Below are 18,923 nucleotides of genomic sequence, written 5' to 3' on the forward strand. Positions count from 1 at the left end.
ATAAATTAAATAAAATGAGTTTGGTGCTGCTATTATTGTGGGTTCCCTCCTCTCTTTGAGCAAGTATAATAACTGGTTGTAAGCTAGCTAAATACTAAGGTGGATGAAAAAGAAGAGGAGAGAGAGAAAAAACGGGTTGTAAGTTTATAGCCGGCTTAGGCATAAGAAAAAAAACTTTATGAGAGAGACAAGTGTGCTATGTATTAATAGTGAAGACCTAACTACTATATGGCTGGGCTATGAGAAGACTGTAAAGAACCTTACAGTCAGCAGCCGACTGTAATTATTCGAGTTGTTCGGCTGATGGTTTCTGTAGCTGATAATACTACCCCAGATTTGGACATCACTGCCGGCCTCATCACTGCCGGATTTATGACAACCAGCAGTGATGTACCTTCACTGCCGGTTATGAGCTTGAAAATGAGAAAATGATTGGGGCTAGGCTAAAACCGGCAGTGAAGGACCACATCACTGCTGGTTTGTGACTTGAACCGGCAGTGTTTTGGCGGCCACTCGTCACTGCCGGTTTAAACCAAGAGTCAACATTGATTTTGATCTATCACTGTCAGTTCTAGCTAACAACCAACGGTGATAAGCCTATAGCCCAAAAAGGCTACAGCCGTCCTCTACTTTCTTCTCTCTTCCATCCTGAGAACAAAGGAGCGTGTTTGGGCCTTCCCTCCATTGTTGCGTCTGCTCTTCACCATGAAGTTATCGCTTGGATTTTGAAGAATGGCTTGATCTTTTTGCTTTAAGGTTAGTAACAAACATCCACTTCTTTGATTTTGTTGCTTAATTAGCTTCGTTTTGATGGCTACATTGTTTGATTCTCATTCTATTTCTTTCTCCATTCTAGAGAGCACTTTTCTAATCGGACATTTGTGCAAGGTTCAAATTTTGATGAATCCATCATCCAAAAGGTTGGTATCTAGAACACATTTAAATTCCTAGCTAATTATTCCATGGTGGTCAAGAACATCATTGTTAGTATGTGATGCTATAATTAGTTCTTAGAAGTAGAGTAGAATAGATGTTCTTTATTATTGTGCAATAATTATTTTTTACTACGATTTTCAATTTATAAGGCCAGGGCTACCAATTTTAATTTTACAATAATTAGTGTACAATAATGTTTTCAAAAAATGGTACTTTCGAGCTACAATTGTTGTTCATGAAGCTTGATTTCTTATTAATTCTTTGTAATTACTGTCTCAATATTTTTTTGTGCAGAGATGGATCAAAAGTGGATGCATCTGTCCCAAATAGACAAGTGGTACATGCATGGCGTCAGCCAGTTTATCACCGATGCTAAAGCCCATACTGAAAATAGAAACCCTGTCTTCTGCTCATGCAAAGATTGCAAGAATCTAAGAAACTTTCGTCAAATTGAGTCTATACAATCGCACTTGATTACTAGGGGGTTCATGCCAAACTATACGATATGGACTATGCATGATGAGGTTGGTGTGAATGTTCTGCAGGCAAATGATGATGATGTGGACATGCCTGACGTAACCATCCACGATGCTGACGAGGAACCCAGTGTCAACACAGAACCTATGGCCACAGTTAATAATGTGTTTAGGAACACGCTAGCTGACGACACTGAGGATAACGATGGCATTTCTCAGCTGTTATGTAATGTAGAGACCGGATGTCTTAGTGAAAGACAGCTAAGAAAGCTAGAGAAAATGAGACAAGATGACAAAACACCATTGTATAGGAATTGTCCAATGAGCAAACTGGAAGCCAACATCATGATGTTAGAGTTTAAATCGATAAACGGATTGAGCGATAACGGCTTTGATCAGTTGTTAGGTATAATAAGGAAATTGCTCCTAGAAAAAAAATGATTTGCCAGAAAAGACATACTTGGCTAAGCAAATGATCTGCCCCATCGATTGCATCGTGGATTGAAAAAATCCACACGTGTTCCAATGATTGCATGTTGTACCGTGGAGAAAAATACAAAGACTTGGACAAGTGCCCCGAGTCTGAAGCTCCACGGTACAAGGAAGGGCCATTAGATGAGGGTACCAAGACCAAAGGAGGTCCCGTAAAGGTCGTTTGGTATTTTTCTATAGCTCCCCAAGTGCATAGGTTGTTTGCATGTCCAAAGTCAGCCAAGCTGTTGCGCTAGCATGGCAAAGAGCGTAAGAAAGATACAATGATGAGGCACCCCACCGATGGGCATGCCTGGAGGACTGTCAATACTATGTTCTATAAGGACATTGGTGGAGAGGTAAGGCACCTTTGGTTTGCTTTGAGTATAGATGGGATGAATTCTTTTGACCAGGTAAGAAGCAATCAAAGCACCTGGCTAGTGATGCTCTGTATATACAACCTTCCACCTTGGGTCTGTATGAAGCGGTCATACATCTAGATGCCACTACTGATCCAAGGGCCAAGACAACCTAGGAATGACATCGATGTGTTTCTATAATCAGTGATCTATGAACTAGTGAAGATGTTTGAAAAGGGTGTGCTGAATATTTGGGAAGAGTACAAAAAGGAACATGTCACGATCAAGGGAGTACTTATCGCTACAATCACCGACTTGCCAGATCGAGGTTCATTGTCCGGAGAGAAGACAAAGGGCTATAATGGATGTGTAGAGTGCTTGGATGACACTGATGCGGTAAATCTGCTAAATAACTCAAAGATAGTTTATATGGGACACCGTAGGTCCCTACCTAAAGATCACCATTATCGTAGGAACAAAAAAGATTTCAATGGTACTATTGAGAAACGCTTAGCTCCAAAATATCGAGATAGGCCTACGATACTTTGAGAACTCAACAAACTGGAGGTTGTCCTTTGAAAGGGGAATAATGCAGTAGCAGCGCCTGATGGGAGCATTTGGAAGAAAAAATTGGTTTTCTAGAAACTACCTTACTAGCCATTATGAGTGTACGCCACTGTCTTGATCCCATGCACATCACTAAAAAGGTGTGTGCTAACACTCTTAACACCTTGATGGACACCGAAGGACATCGAAGGATTCTCTTGCCACATGCCTGGACATGTAACACTTGGGAATCAGGAAGGAGCTGCATCTCGTGGAGCTAGAGAATGGCTAGTTCGAACTTTCGGTTGTGTCATGGACATTTAAGAAGGAAGAAAAGCGTGCGCTTATTTCTTTCTTCAATGAACTCAAAGTACGATGGGCTACTGTGCGAACCCGAAGAGGCTAGTGAACATAAGAGAACTTAAGTTCAACTATGGCCCTATGAAGGCCCATGACTATCATGTCATTATGACTCTGCTGCTCCCTGTTGCCCTGCGTGGTATCCTCCCCCAAAAGAACGCACCCTAATCATAAAGTTGTGCTCGTTCTTCAACGCAATGTGTCCATGCTAGAGCAACTACAGCGGGACATAGCCGAAACTCTCATTAGGCTTGAGATGCATTTCCCACAGACTTACTTTGATATCTCATTGCATCTGCTCATTTATCTTGTTGACCAAATTAGAGCCCTTGGCCCAATGTACTTGCATCAGATGTTCTTTTTCGAAAGATTGATGAAAGTTTTCAGGAGGTATGTTAAGAATAGATTCAGGTCAGAAGGGGACATGGTTGAAGGATGGTCAATGGAGGAGGCTATTGAGTTCTGCACATATTATCTGGACATCAAAAGGGTAAGAGTTGTAGAATCTCATCACGAGGGAAGACTATGTGACAAAGGAACGATTGGGGAGAAATCTGTTACAGTAGACGACCCTATTTCTTTTAGACAGGCATAGTTCATTATTCTCCAGCAAGCCAAGGGTGTGATGCCATACATTGACGAGCACAGGCAATCGCTGCAAACTCTGTATCCAAGCAGGCCACAGGCTTGGTTGGATAAAAACATAAGGAGGAATTTATCAACTGGTTGCGACACCACTTGCTTAGAATAAAGTTGAGTAATTAACTGGATGCCTTAGCCAAGGGACATTTGACTACATATCTTAAGTACCAAGGGTATGAGATCAATGGATTCACATTTTACACAAAAAGCAAGATAGAAAGAGCACACACCAAAATTGTGGTGTTCGTTTTGATGCTCACGACGAAAATGCAACATGCAGGCGACATACTATGGTTTTATAGAGGAGATATGGGAGCTAGCCTATGGTCCGTTGAAGGTGGCTCTTTTTCGCTGCCAGTGGGTTCGGCTCAAGGAAATCAACACTGACAACGAAGGGTTCACTACCGTTGATCTCACTAAGACCGCATATAGAGACGACCCCTTTGTTCTTGCAAGAGATGTTATGCAAGTCTTCTATGCAAGGGACAACAAGACAAAAGGAAGGCTAAAAGTAGTCTTAGAAGGGAAAAGGAAGATTGTCGATGTCGATGGAGTGACGGACGAAGAAGACTACAGGGGCTATCAGGAAATGCCTCGATTCAGGGCGAACGTACCCCTACCTATCCTTCAAGAGGGTGACGAACCTGCTTACGTACGACTTGATCACAATGAGGCCCTCATTGTTGATGCACCTAAAGATAGTTAGATTATTGTTAACTATATAATCATTATGCAGACGTTGTATCAGTAATTCGCACTGAATATCTAATTTATATTTTGTGCGCATCTCTATAATTTAATTATTGACTATGTAATCAAATATTGAGATGATGTTCACAAACTCTATTATTTGATAATTATAGACCATTAATTAATTATCATAGAATTAAATAATCAAGACATAAATTTTTGTGTTATTTTAGAATATAAACAAACTGTATTATTTCTATTAATAAATAAATAAATAAAAGAAAACTAACCGAACTCTCTATCCTAGCTCAGCGGTTAAGGCCGCAGACTCTGTACTCTGAGATCCGCGCTCAAATCCTAGACGGGCCAAATTTTTTTTTTGATTTTGCATTTATTATTTATCAGTGCATGACGATGGGATAAAAGAAAAAAATAAAACCAACCTAACCGAACTCTCTATCCTAGCTCAGCGGTTAAGGTCGTGCACTCTCGACCCCGTGGCTCGCGCTCTAATCTCAGGCAGGCCAAACTTTTTTAATTTTTCATTTATTATGTAGTAGTAGTGTGTTACGACAGGATAAAAGAAAAAAACAACTAATTCTAACATAATCCCTATTCTAACATAGTGGTTAAGGCTCCAAACTAAGAACCCCGAGGCCTGGGTTCGAATCCTAGGCTCAGAATTTTTTTATATTTTTTATAAAAGGCTGCGATGGCAGGTAGCCTAGCTGCTGGGTGTCAGCATGGCAGGGCCATCACTGTTGATTTTGGTTTAAAAACCGATAGTGATAGAAGCTATCACTGTCGGTTCCTAGAACTGGCACAGAAGGCAACCTTCACTAAAGATTTTTAAACTAAAATCGACAGTGATGTCTAGATGCTTCTCACATGTCAACAATGCTCCCACTAACCACAATAGTAGGAACAGTGCTCCCACATATCCCGACAACTTTAGTTCAGAAACAAAAATGTAGCATGACTACTAGCCCCTATAAAATGGCTATTGGCTAGGAGGTAGCCTCCCCTTGCATGTTGGTTTCAGCCAGGGCTTATCAGCCATGATACAATATTTTTCTCTCACAACAAACCACAAATATCATTATGCGTCGTAGTCCACCAAAATGATGCACACAAGAGGTACTAGAAGAATGCTACTAAAGATATAGCAACGCCAAAGATTGGAGATGCCACGAGGTTCACAGAGCCATCGGCTGCTGTGCGCATATGGAAAAAGGCCATATACAGACAATGCATGGATTCATCGATGCCACCTTGTCATCTCCAACCGGTACAACTCGTAGACCACCTCGGTGCTGCTGTTTGACCCTAGTTGGTGCTAAAAGAATGCTACTGAGGTGGTTACAATATAATGTGTTGATACACGTTGATTGTAACATTGACCTATACGTAAATAGGTCTTTGTTATCGTATATAAAATTTTAATGTAAGGTCTTTGTTATCGTATATATAATTTATTTTAAATATTTTTGTTATTTTTTGATGTATTTCATTACTATCTAAATAAATATATAGTTGTTGTTAAAACTTTTCCACTGTACTATCTAAATAAATATATTCTTTACATATATGCACCTTCACTGTCGGTTCTACTCACAAACCGACAGTGATATTAACTTTCACTGTTGGTTTTATTTAAAAACCAACAGTGATATTAACTTTCACTGTCGGTTCTACTTAAAAATCGACAGTGATGTCCATGCCCCTCTATATAAAACAAACCGCCGGCCACATATATCGATCCCACCCACCCACGAACTCTCACAGTCTTATTTCTCACGTTTCACTCTCACTTCTCTAGAAATTCACTTTCTCTCTACGTGATTTGGTCACGGCTCCTGCATTTTTCAATGGTATTGATATGTTGTCTTCTCCAATATTCTATCAATATTCATTTGATCTATATTTATATTCATGTTTATTTGCATTCTACATTTATATATATTCTTATTCCTTGCATTCGATCTATATTTAATTATGTTGCCATATTTTACTTGGAAGATTTTTTTGTGCATATATTTTATGTTCATATTTTTTTGCATTTTATCGATCAGGTGGTAAGAACAACGGACCTCCCTCACCATAAGAACCAGGTTTCCACCCTGACGATGAGCCATTCTCTCCTAATGTGGCCATTCCACGGTTCTCTGTTCTAGCTATTGTATGAAATATTTTCTAACATCTTTTGTTTTTTGATGCTAACAAATAAGTGTAATTAGTTTAATATCATTGTTGCATACATATATGTCGCAGACTATATCCCCAATAGATTGGCTGCGAACAACACTTAGCTGGTTCTTTGTCTCGGACATCGTCGAGAATACGGCATCTAATGCGAGTGGTCGGCTATGGACGTGTGAACTTAGTTTTTTCATCCTTTTAAGGGGTGCAAATCATTAGAACCATATCCACAAGATGGGAAGATAGAGCCCGGACATGATAAGCGCCCAATTTAGTGCCGTGTATATTTGTTTAGAGGCACTTCGATGTGTTGGCTATGATATGCCTGATTTCTCGCACTTCAAGGCACTTGCTTTGAATGCTGGAGATATCCTCGTCCCATAAGCAAGCGAATGGTTTGCGAGCTACAACCGTGCAGATGTGGTAAAATGGTCACTTATATCTGAGTCGTGGTTATTTATTGTTTATTATTGTAATAACATTCTCTATTTTTTTTCTTTTCTCCGCATGTAGATTGCGCTCTAGGACCTTACCTATGTTGCATGTGGCTTGTGGGCTGTTCTAGACTAAGCTACGGAGCAACTCGGGTACGATTGGGACTTCTGCAATGGAAACCTCAGCAGCTCACTATAGAAGGATGCTAGTACTACATAAGGATTACTAACAGGGGCAGTGGTCGTTCAGTAGGTTACATCTATGGCCGACAATTCTTTCGGTATTGTGAGGCACGAGAGAGTGCACTCATATGGGCATTGACCTTCATCGATACAAGCGGATACATAATTTGTGACATGAACTACCATATATGGCTACAGAGACATGTTAGTGTGCGTGGCCCGATCGATCCCGGTAGTGATTCCGATAGTAATTAATGTTTATTTAGATAGGTTTCAAGGTCGTAGTTTAATTGTGTTCTAATTTTAATTTGTACAGCTTTGTATGTTTAATTATTGACATGCATGTAATTCGTGTAACATTTGTTGGGCAACTAGAAATATACATTCCGGTGTCGTATTGGTTTCAAAATTATTCTCAGGCTTGCACGTGACACAGGCGAAGGAAACACCAAGTTCGGGATTTTCCAGAGATGGTTTGCTACTTTTTGAGGTTTAATTGAATTTCCACGCGACGACACCGATTAATTATAGGTTGAACTGAGTCTACCCATGAAAAGATCTGAAATGGTGTCAAACTTTTACACAGGCTCTAATGTGCCATAGGGATAAGAATTTTATGGAGGTCAATGAAAAAATCTATTGGGTCTAAGATGCAATTCACCCTCTTTTGTCTTATTCAACACAGAGAAAAATATATTAATAAAAAATGATCAGAAAAACCTCAGATCTTGTTTGGGGCCTTAATTTGGGTATACATGCTTGTCAAAAAAAATTTAAGCTATTTCAACATAGGCGGAGTATACATTCTTCACAGAGGTACATGGGCCCTTTCATCGAACCATGACTATACACATAGGTTATCAAGGTTTCTATGGTTCAAATGCATTCCGGTGTTGTATTGGTCTGAAACTTTTTCTTGGGCTTGCACGTACCACGTGTGAAGGAAACACCTAGTTTGGGATTTTTCGGAGATGGTTTGCTACTTTCTAAGGTTTAATTGAATTTCCGCACAATGACACCGTTTAATTATAGGTTGAACTGAGTCTACCCACGAAAAAATCCGGAATGGTGCCAAACTGTTACATAGGCTCTAATGTGCCCTAGGGATAAGAATTTTGTGGAGGTTGATGAAAAAATCTATAGGGTCCAAGATGAAATTCACCATCTTTTGTCTTATTCGTCACACAAAAAATATAATAAATAAAAAAACTGATCAAAAAACCTAAGATCCTGTGTGGGGTCTTAATTTTGGTGTACATGCTTGCCAAAAAAATTTCAAGCCATTTTGATGTAGGAATACGCATGTTTCTATTTATTCAATATATAAAAGAAATTTTTTAATATATATAAACATCACTATTGATTTCAAAAATCAACAGTGATGAGATGAAACCGACAGTGATGTTGGTTAACACTGTCGGTTTATTTTGAAAACCGCCAGTGATATATATAAAAAAATTGCCAGCCCTCGGGTTTGAGCTCGAGTGTCGGGCTGCAGAGTTCTGAGACTTAACCGCTGCACTAGTATCGAATGTGTGCCAAGGCTAATTTATTTTTTCTTTTTGTCCTTTAGGCCACCTAATAAATTATAAAAGTAAACCAAAAAAATTGGGTCGCCTGGAATTCAAACACGGGTCTCGGGGCTAAGTTGCGGGGTCTTAACCGTTGAGCAAGTCAGAGGTATTTGAAAGAAATAGAAAAGTTATCCTACCGATTTGAGGATTGGCCCGACAGTGATGTTTCCTCATCACTGTCGGTTTAGACTTACAACCAGTAGTGATGAACCATTTCCCAAAGTTATTTAATAATTTATAAAATTGAACAAAAAAATTTGGGCTGTTTGGGACTCGAACACGAGTCTCGGGGGCTAAGTTGTGGGGTCTTAACCGTTGAGCCATTCAGAGGAATTCGAAAGAAAGGGAAAAGTTATCTTACTTAACCCCTAACTGCTACACCTCCATCACTATCGGTTTGAGGAATGGCCCGACAGTGATGTTTCCTCGTCATAGTCGGTTTTTGGTTAGAACCGGCAGTGATGAACCAACATTGGTATATAGCAAGGCGCGGGTTGAAATTTTCCAAATTCATTTCAACCCCGCGCCAACCCGTCCCCCCACGTCATCAGATCACCACCCCGTGTCAACGGGCACCACTGTTCCCCGCGCACCCGTCCACCGCCCCCCCCCCCCGCCATTCCTAGCCCAACGCTCCTCTTCTTCGATGTTGACGCTTGTGCACCACCCCACACTAGAGCACCGCCCCACGCCATCCACTGCCCCACACCGAAGCACCACGCCATCCATGCCCTCATTCCTCATCCATGACGCCAGTCGTGCCCTTCCTCCTCCAAGCCTGCACTTCCACCACCGAGGCCTTCAGGAGCGTGTGGACAGCTGCTTTCCCACCCCCATGGTGAGTGCGTGGCTCATTTTCTGCTATGTGTTTGATGAAATGCCCCACGGTTTGGAGTTTTTGTAGCTCAACCTGGTTTCCCACAACTGTTGGTGGCCGTTAACCTTATCTCTCTCTCTCAGTGATTGCTCAAGCTCGAGTTGAATTTGTTAATGAAAATGGTTATACTGAGCACATGTCCATTGTTGAAATATGTTATATAAATCTGAGAACATGTCCATGCCAATGACGATTGATTATATTATGAGGATTTCTCTATACCAAGCACATGTCTATGCTTATGATATTTGTTTTTAATCTGAGCATTGATCCATTGCCAATGGTGTCTTCTTACTTCTTTGCACTGTCCATTTCCTATGATGTCAGTGCCGATGACAACTATATTTAATCTGAGTGTTTTCTCTCGTCTATGATGGCACTTAGACTAAGGTTATGATGACTTAATATATTAATTGGACTGAGGCTATGGTCATGTGCAGTGATGATATAATCATGAGTTGTAGTAACTATTACTGAGGCTACAGACATGTGCGCTATGGTCATGTGTTGTTATCTTTTTGGTTATTTTTAAGCTTCCTTTTATAAATTATTTTGTTGCCCTCTATTTTTTAATATGCAGCAATGGCTTTAAGCCTGCTTGTACAAAGAACTGCATTTGAGAAGCTGAGCTCAACCTGTACATTGCTTAACAACGTACATTAGTAAAAATGGTCTATATCTAGAAATGATGTTGCGGAATTTCATTTGTAGGAAAAATAATCGCTATAGGTAGAGTGTCAATTGATTTTGATAGAATGTATAGCATGCTTAAAAAAGGCATCTATAAATGATTGTTCTAGAAACAAAAGTTAAAAACAACTTTTAAAATTAGTCTATATTAACAGACTAACGTAATGAAACTATGGTGGAAAGCTGCAGACCTATATCAGGAACATTGCCAACATAGTTGTCACATTTGTATTTTGTATCCTTTGTTTGTCTATGCAATGGTTGTGTACAACAACAACAACAATAACAAAGCCTATAAGTCCCAAATAAGTTAGGGTAGGCTAGAGTTGAAACGCAACAGAAGCAATCAATGTTTAGGCATGTGAATAGCTATTTTCTAAACACTCCTATATATGCAATGGTTGTGTATTATTCATAAATATATTAAATTTTATAAGAATACATCATGTTTGAATGACAACCTATTTTACTTAAATGTATATGCAACCATGGTATGGTATGTAGTGCCATGTTGGTCACGTGCCTAGGATTTATCGAACCTGGGGAGATTGTTATGCTCAAGTCAATCGCTACCTTGATAATTTGCACAAAAAATACAACACAGAAGCTGAAGCTTTGAGGGCTTACTATAGTCATCCGGCCTACCTTGAAAACCATGGGCAACCGGCCTACTATGGTCCAATGAATGCAAACCATGGCCATCCACTAGCACTAGAGATTGAAGAGAAGCCACCCGTCGAAGATGTGAAGATTAGAAGAATTGCTCCTTAGTCTTGGACTAATGAATTTGCAAGTAATTGTTTTGTAATTCAATAGGGTGTAAGACGTGACGTAGACAAAGGCGACATGATGATCCCAAGATCAACACCATAAGCAAGACCCTAGAAGCACAAGAGAAGACCCAAGATATCAAGCATAGTCTAAGCACGAAGATGGAAACCAGGCAGACACAAGATCACGAAGAAACGAGCTCGGCAGAGGTGACCAGACGTGGCCTTAGAAGGACCGGACACGTCCGATTAGTTGCTTGGCAATAGCAAGCGTTAGCAGCTATGACCGGACGCTGAGGGAAGCAGTGACCGGACGCACAGATGACATTGTTCTTCGTCATGGCAATGTTTTCAGCATGACCAGATGCGACGGCAGGATGACCGGACGCACCAAGAAGTAGAGTCCAATCATATCTAGAAAGATTCCAGAGCAGCGCCAGCGTGACCAGACGCGTCAGATCAGTGAGATCGGACTCGACCCAGAGTCTGATCAACATGCGTGCTCCAACGGTCGACAAGACCGAAAGCATCCGGTCAGGACGACAACAGCGTTCGGTCACTAGCATAAACGTTGATTTTGATTCCAATGGCTAGTTCTATCATTTGGGGCTATAAATATGCCTTCAACCGGCCAAGACAAAAGGGGAGAGCTGAGGTAACATATCAAGGGTGTTGATACACTATTTTAGTGATCTCCACTTGCATAGTACTTAGTGATTCATTAGGTGATTAGCGTAAGTGCTTTGCGAAGTGCTTAGGTTGATTAGACCATCGCATATGCGCTTGCTATAGGTTTAGGCCTAGTGTTTAGTGAGGTTTGCACACCTCTTACCACTCGGTGCTTGCGCGCACCGTTGTTGTACATCAGAGGGGCTTGTAGTGTTGCGAAATCACACCAACCGCGTTTGTGGTGTGGCCGCCACCGTGTACCGAAGGGAACAAGACCCACGTTGTTTTGGCCACAAGCTTGATAATGAAGACGGTGGAGAGCGATCTAGGAGAGGCTTGCCGGAAGACACACCGGAGACCCACTTGCACGTGGGGAAGGCCTGGAGCTATCCACGGAGTTACCCGACCGGGAGCTTGGTCCTTACGAGGAATTCCTTGCGAGGGGCTCCAACGAGGACTAGGGGAAGCTTGCGCGCTTCTCGATACCTCGGTAAAAATATTGGAGTCGTCGACGGGAGTTTGTATATCTCTACCTTACTCTTTAGCTTCCACATTTACATTGCAATTTTGGTTTGTGCTTTACTTTCCTAGCTTAGTGATAGGCTAGTTGATAGGTTTGAAACCTAGGTTGCATAATTCCTTTTTACGGTAGAGATAGCAACATACTAGTAAAACCGTAGTTGCACGTTTAGATAGTTTATCTTTTGCATAGGTTTTTGCCAAGGATAGAAAAAGAGACCATAATTTAGAGTTAAATTTTTAAGTTACTTGATTTGTCCTCCCTTTTAGACGTTACGATCCCTTACATCATGGCCAATGTTGATCGCAACCTCCATTAGTGAATCATAGTCTGCACAAACAGTTCCTCTTTTTGCTCACAACAAAAAATATGAGAATTACTCTTTGCCCATATCCAACTTGAACCCGTATCTTTCCTTGCACAGGTACCATTCAAATACTTCCTTGCCAACACAGCATTCTGCCAGCTTCCGCTGGCAGCATATACATCCGAAAGAAAGCATGCTTCCCACCATTTTCTGGTTCAAAAGTTTGAAAAGCTATTCGGCTGCTAGTCTGGCTATTCCGACATACCTATACTTACGGCATGAACCAAGCAAAAATGCCCACGTATATTCATCCTGTTCGTTTGACTTATAAACCATACTGTTTCAGTCAATAAATAATATTTTTCTCTCACAGCAAATCAATCAACGGTATTTTCAGCCGTGACTTATCAACCAAGGGAACGGGACAATTTACAGTCCAACCAGCAGCAGGGCATCAATTTCGACGATGGGGAAAAAATTACGGTCAGAGAAGACCCGCTGACTACCTCTCAATGTGGGTCATTCCGTCAAACACCCTCAATGTAGGAGGAGATGTCTCCCCACCCGGCGAACCAGCACCCGCTGCGCGCGTCTGGGGAGCGGTGGGATGACGAGGAGGGGTCTGGAGCTCGGAGGGGAACGAGAATTCGAAGGAAACCGAGACACCGAGGAAGCTGCCGATCGGAACCTGGCTGCGACACTTGGAGGGAGAGGAAGGACGGAGACGGGGAGCGAGGTGCCGAGGTGGTAGAGGTGAGTGACGAGAGGAAATCTCAACAAAATTGAGTGCGTGGGCTGGTGGGGGAAACTCCGGATAGGGGCATACGGCCCGAAAGAGTGCCTGGTTTAGCAGCCCAATAGCGTGGAGCCCCTGAGGATGAGTACTCGTGGCTCGTTTCGGCCCATTTACCTACACCTATCGCGCTGTGTTTGTGTGTTCTGCCTGCGGCTTCGGCCCTCAGGTTGGCCACGGGTGTATCTAGGTGTGGGTATTCAGGTTACCCAAAAAGTTCAGGTTGAGTCATTTTTTTTAATATTGTTTTCAAATCGATACCCGAAGTTTGACTTTAGAATTAAATAACGGCAAAGTATACTATATATGTTTCTAAATTATCTAGTTGTACCGGTGCTCAATTTGAAGGAAATATTGATGTCATGTGTCACCAAGTATATATGTATACATTAGCGATGAAATTATTTCTTAACAAACCAAACTCTATCACAATAAACTTTGTAAGTTATTCCTTTATATACATTTTGACTAAAACATTATGGCATGTCAAAATTCAAAACTAGTACCTTAATTATAAGAGTTTTATTTTAAATATAACTATATTACTATACATATGATTGATAGAGGAAAAATTCAACATTCTGAGTGTCGTGGTGTAGGCTGAAACTACTGTTTATGTCATCGTAATAACTAAGAGTATAATGTATGATCTAGAATCCATTTTCTAATTTAATAGGAAATTTTGAATAAAAGATATATAATAAGCTCTAGTGTCTTGCAACAACCAAAAAGATAAAGTTTTGAAAGCCAAATATAGATTTATGATGCCTCAAAAAGATGTAGCAAGAGCAGATCTAACTTAGGCTAAAGTTTCAGCAAAGTACATATTAAAAACCAACGGATATACAATGCTAGAAAACATAGAGTAATTGGTAAAAAAGATATCAGAACTGTAAATGGATTATAAATTATCTAAATGTTATGGTGTTAGAAATAAAGATAGAATAAAAATAATCAATTTTGATTATGAGTTACTCCCCCCATCCCAAATTATAAGTCATTTCAACTTTCTTGTAGGGTCAAAACATCTCAACTTTGACCAAATTTATATAATAAAACAATAGCATTTATGATACCAAATAAGTTTCATTAAATTCTTTATTTATTATATTTTCATAGTATACCTATTTTATGTCGTAAATCTTTGTAAATTTATCTATAAATTTGGTAAAACTTGATATGTTTTGACTCTAAAAAAAATAAAATGACTTACAATTTGGGACAGATGGAGTATAAATTTGTCCACATAGGGTTTAGGCGGTGCAATGCAAGAGTGTAAGAAGGTATGGATCACATCATGAGAGGCCGAGGACCCGGAAGCAGTTGCCATCTACTCTCTATACTCATTTTTTAATACACTATAAAATTCTTATTTTATAAACAAATAAAATTAAGAAACTATAAAATTATCTATATCTCTAAACAATGAAGCAGTTGCCATCTACTCTCTATACTTATTTTTTAATACACAATAAATTTCTTATTTTATAAACAAATAAAATTAAGAAACTATAAAATTATCTATATCTCTATACTCATTTTTAATACACTATAGCTCAAAAACATGTTTTAATAAATAACCATCCGTACTAGTTGACCTTGCTTACGTGATCATCTCGACGAACATTTTTTCACTGGACGGCACCGTACTTGATCAAGGAAGAGCTCCAATTCTACGAGGAAGGGAACACGGTCTTCCACGACCGTTGTCGCTCTTCCTCGTAGAATCAAAGCTCCTCCTTGATGTCCGTTACTGCTCGACAGAGAACATGCTCGCCGAGCTGAACACGGTCCGCAAGTTCAACTAGTACGGATCTTCTATAATTTTCTAACTATTTTCTAAGTTTTTCATTTCATAAAAAGTTAAAATAAAAAGTACGGTGATTGACAGACTACTGCGATGATATCGGGACATGTGAATAAATAACCATCTGTACTAGTTGAACTTGTTTACGTGATCATCTCAGCGAGCATTTCTCCACCGGACGGCACCGTATTTAGTCAAGGAAGAGCTCCGATTCTACGAGGAAGGGAATACGGTCTTCCATGACCGTTGTCGCTCTCCCTCGTAGAATCAAAGCTCCTCCTTGATGTCTGATACCGCTCGACAGAGAATATGCTCGCCGAGCTGAACACGGTCCGCAAGTTCAACTAGTACGGATTTTCTATAATTTTCTAACTATTTTCTAAGTTTTTCATTTCATAAAAAGTAAAAATAAAAAGTACGGTGATTGACAGACTACTGCGACGATATCGGGACATGTGAATAAATAACCATCCGTACTAGTTGAACTTGCTTACGTGATCATCTCGGCGAGCATTTCTCCACCGAACGGCACCGTACTTGCCATGGAAGAGCTCCGATTCTACGAGGAAGGGAACACGGTCTTCCACGACCGTTGCCGCTCTCCCTCGTAGAATCAAAGCTCCTCCTTGACGTCCGTTACCGCTCGGCAGAGAACATGGTCGCCGAGATGAACACGGTCCACAAGTTCAACTAGCTACTTTAACCTTCTTTCATGTAAATATGCAAGCTTGAAGTGATTTTGAGCTCAAATTGCTTACAAATGAAAAAAACCACAATAAAGAACAATATATATATATATAGTGAACAAAATGAGATAAGACAATGGTGAAAAATGAGAGTATGAGATTGGCAACCTTTACAACTGAAGAATCGACGGAGAAATCGAAGAAATCGATGGAGGAATTGAAGAATGGATGGAGGAACAATGGAGGGAGGGAGGAAGCAAGAACACTACTGCAGTGAGCTTCAAAATGTGTTGAGTTCGGGCTCGGGGAAGAAGGAGACGGCCGGGATATAAAGTGGGGACCTTTAGTCCCGGTTGGTGGCTCCAACCGGGACTAAAGGTAACTTTCCAACCCCAGGCGCAACCACGGCCCGGGAGTAGATCTTTACTCCCGGTTGGAGCCACCAACCGGGAGTAAAAGTATACCTTTAGTCCCGGTTGGTGGCGGTCCCTGCCACCTCTGTCTGGCGCAGTAGCCGTTGGGCAGGGACCTTTAGTCCCGGTTGGAGCCACCAACCGGGACTAAATGTATCTCTAGTCCCAGGCGTAAAAAATTCCGAGACTAGAGCCCATTTTAACCGAGGATCAAAGATCTGTTCTCTACTCGTGTAAGATGATCACTACTCAGTTGATCAGTTCATGTCGCACGAGTCATTTTTTGTCCTCCACGACCACAACACATGAGGATAGCCAGGAATATCATTCCGGCCTGGGTGCATTCCTCTTAGTTTCTCCACGCTGCACTTTTCGAAAAGAGATGGTCATTTACACCCACCGATCCATGTCGCCGAGTGCGTGCTGAAACCCTTTTATAATCAACCTTTTTAACACTGAAACTCGGCACAATACAATAAACCAGCGAGCAGTGAGCAGAGACTTGAAGTAAACAACTTAAAATTATACTGTGTAAACAGAGAGATTACTTTCTTTATGCAGAAAGATACTGTAGATCAGCCTGATGAATGCCTGTTTCAGCAAACCACCTAGGTGCTGTTTGGTTCGTGCCAGGCAACGGCAACGTTAATGGCAATCGAAACCGTTACGGTGAAGAGATACCGCCACTTTTGTTTGGTTGGACGTGCCAATCGGGAGCGACGGAAAAGAATGGCTCCGACGCTGCGAAGGGATCGGACAACACCGGTTGGGAAGGGGTAACAGAACTGAATGAATGCGCTGGTATCGGATAGCAGCGTATCTTTGTATTTCTCTCTTGTATGTTCTGTAACATTCACCGCATGGGCCATGGAAGAATCTCTAGAGCGATATGTAAACTGCTACAAATTAAAGTCCAAAAGGCACCCAAATAAAGAAAAGAATCATTAGCTGCATTTGATTGTGCACAGTCGTTCAAGAGTATCTACTAGGGTATCTCTGAAGGTGCAACTAACTGCAAAGCGTACGTAGTGCAGTGGAAGTGGAACACATATGCCTGCACTCACTAACTGCCATCAGCTAGCACCGCTATTGCATTGCCTAAGCAGGCCACAGGATTTGGTCTAAAGAAAAAACAAATGCACCCATTGGCCATATATATATAAAATAAAAAGGCGATGAACACTTGCCTGAAATGGAACCAAACGACGCTCACTATTCTCCTTTTGTCAAATGCCCGGATCGGATTCTCAAAAAAAAAAAGAGCCCGGATCAGATATTATAAACCTCTGAAAAGAAGTGTCGGCAAATGGCACCTACGGGACTGAAATTCTGTGAACCAAATACAACCTGTGCTGTTGCTCACTTGCTCTCACTCTCAGGCTGCATTCCACTCTCAGTGTTTTCAGTTGGGTGGTGAATCGATGGCGGTGGAAGAAAACTTTAATCCCTCCATGCAGCAGCCGCCCTCTGCTCCTGAGTGGATAAAGGATTTGATTCTCGCACTGATAGATCGTTTCGGAGACATAGAGAATGAGTTATCTTGACATCTGGAGATTTCGCTTTTTCTGAAAGCACAAAGCAGGTTCACTAAGGAAAATTTATTTACAGATTAATTTGTAAGATGCATCTAATGCCACTCTTACGTACGTACATATTAGCAAAAGCAATTCTAAAACGTGACAGTATTGATGTGCAGAAAATAAAATGTCTGTCAGCATCAAACAGGCCACAAAGGAAAATGATAGATGTCTCGTTATATTTTGTTTCGATATATACATGTCAGATGCCACACTCGTTTCCATTTATTAATTGCGACTGATCGAGGTGATAAAGCCATTTGATGTGAACGAGAAACGCAAAAGGAAGTCCACAAGGTTGAAAAAACTAAAAAATATTCAGACTTTTTATCGAAACATGCAGTACAGTGGGTAGCACAAACAAAAATAAAGATGCATATGTCTTGGGGGGCGAATTATTGCCACCAGCTGTACCAATTTTATTTCCATCCCATCAAAAGATAACTCCAATTATGTTCTTCGATCAATCCTCATCAGTCATCACCCAACCCAAAGCCTGCTATCTTGAGTGTTTCTATGGATGCAAAATATTCAGAGAGCAAAAGCACCAGATATATATGGGACTAATACAGAACAGTCAGCAGCAAGCATTGGGCACGCAGTGGCATCGTCAAATCCGAATTGAAGTAGTGGCAAACTGTTGTTCACGCGTGCGTGCGTGCAACTGAAAAGAAAAGGAGAAGGAAAAAAAAAATGTGTCTGATCCATCGATCTCAATGCGTGCAATCGTGCGTGCGTGCGGTGGATCAGGATCATCTCGTCGGCCGGGCTCGAGTTCGACCGTACGTCGCGACACAAGATCGGCATGCGAAAACGATGTCGATCCGGGTAATCATCATATACGCTGGCTATGGCTACTACTACTACTAGTAGGGTGTAGGGTTCACATGGTCGGAGCCGGATCGGAGTAGCCGCCGCCGGCGTGCGACCAATCACCAATGGAG

This window comes from Miscanthus floridulus, chromosome 14, assembly GCF_019320115.1.
Source record: "Miscanthus floridulus cultivar M001 chromosome 14, ASM1932011v1, whole genome shotgun sequence".
In the NCBI taxonomy this organism is placed as follows: domain Eukaryota; kingdom Viridiplantae; phylum Streptophyta; class Magnoliopsida; order Poales; family Poaceae; genus Miscanthus; species Miscanthus floridulus.